Source organism: Ischnura elegans, chromosome 9, assembly GCF_921293095.1.
Source record: "Ischnura elegans chromosome 9, ioIscEleg1.1, whole genome shotgun sequence".
In the NCBI taxonomy this organism is placed as follows: Eukaryota; Metazoa; Arthropoda; class Insecta; order Odonata; family Coenagrionidae; genus Ischnura; species Ischnura elegans.
This window is the reverse complement of record NC_060254.1, coordinates 86344825-86346313: the sequence shown is the minus strand read 5'-3', so window position 1 is coordinate 86346313 and position 1489 is coordinate 86344825.

Below are 1489 nucleotides of genomic sequence, written 5' to 3'. Positions count from 1 at the left end.
CTTGCTTACGTTTACCCGTCGCCGCCCGCCTCATCACGCGCAAGATTCCACGGAGCGCCTGCGTCACGGAAGCCTCCGCCCAAATAACAAAGAAATGGTGAAGACGACGTATTATTCTACTCGACAGGTCGTGCCATGTCTTTTTTCGCGACGAACGACTCGTTTAGAACTTAACCAGGCACACGGAAAACAGTAGCGCATGAAATTTTTTGGAAAAGCTTTCCTTTGGATGCTTATATTTAGGTAATGTTTTTTGCCGTTAGAATGAAATAAAGGATAAAGAATCAATAACCTAATACCTCTTATTATCCGTGGGAGTTAAATATAATAGAAATTAAATTTTCATTCCAAATAAATATCATGAAAACAAACCGCATTGAATTACCGAAGCCTTGAATTATTAAAGGAATACAGAGCAGTACTTTGCAAATATTTGCTGTGATCTTAATTAAATAATAAATGAAATTTTAATCTCAATAAAAATTTTCATCCGCAAAAATACTGGAAATTATTTTTAAATTTACGATGCAGGATGTTTCTGACAAGTATCCATTCTGACGTCTTTCGCTAACAATCCTAATGGCTCTACATTTTTTCACATCCTATGGGTCACTCATCTACTTGATGCAAATTGCTTTCCTTATTCCCGTCTTCCTCCGACAGCATTGTTTTGATGTCTCAAAAATTTATATTCCCGCACTCCCTGCATTGCATTTCCTGAGGTTAACATCTCAACCATCCAAGAGCGGTGACCAATTAACGTAAATCTGAAGGATGGACTCATCATCACTGGTCAATAATCCTGAGATTGATATAAGACTTGGTGCTTTCCTGGCGAACGATGTGGATGAATGTTTCGCGGGATTTCCACCGGATGAGCTGTTCAGTCACAGCCGACGTTTCAATGGCTAACTCTGCCATCGTCCTCAGGGGATTGTGTGCTCCTAAGATTGGTTTGACGCAATTCGCGACACAATTCTCCGGTCAGCTTATTGTTTCATGCAAGCGTGTATCTTCTCTTTCTGATCCTCTTTTACCTGATCCATCATCTATATTATTTCTACTGTATATATACCTTTTTCTCAAATTATACGCAACCAAACTCTACAAATGAGTTACCAAAATGCTCAGAATTTATCAGAGAACATGCGACGGCATATCTTACTTCCTAAATATTGCTATTGTTTCCTGAAATTGGTTTTTAAATAGGTAATTTAAAAAAAAAAACAAAAACCGGTAAATATTCCTGACGTTAACGGCGCACAAACTGATACATTTGTTCATTTGTAACAATATCTCGCATTCTTCAAATAACTTTTATCAAAATGCGGCTGATTCCACATTCAAGTCTCCTGTTGATACGTAAGTATGAGTCATCATGGGCTTTTAACAGAGGATAGTGTAATTACTTCCAATGTTGTGTTTAAAGAGGTCCTCTGACCTCAATTTGTACATGAACATTCCAATTTGTACATAGGACCCTGCCTTT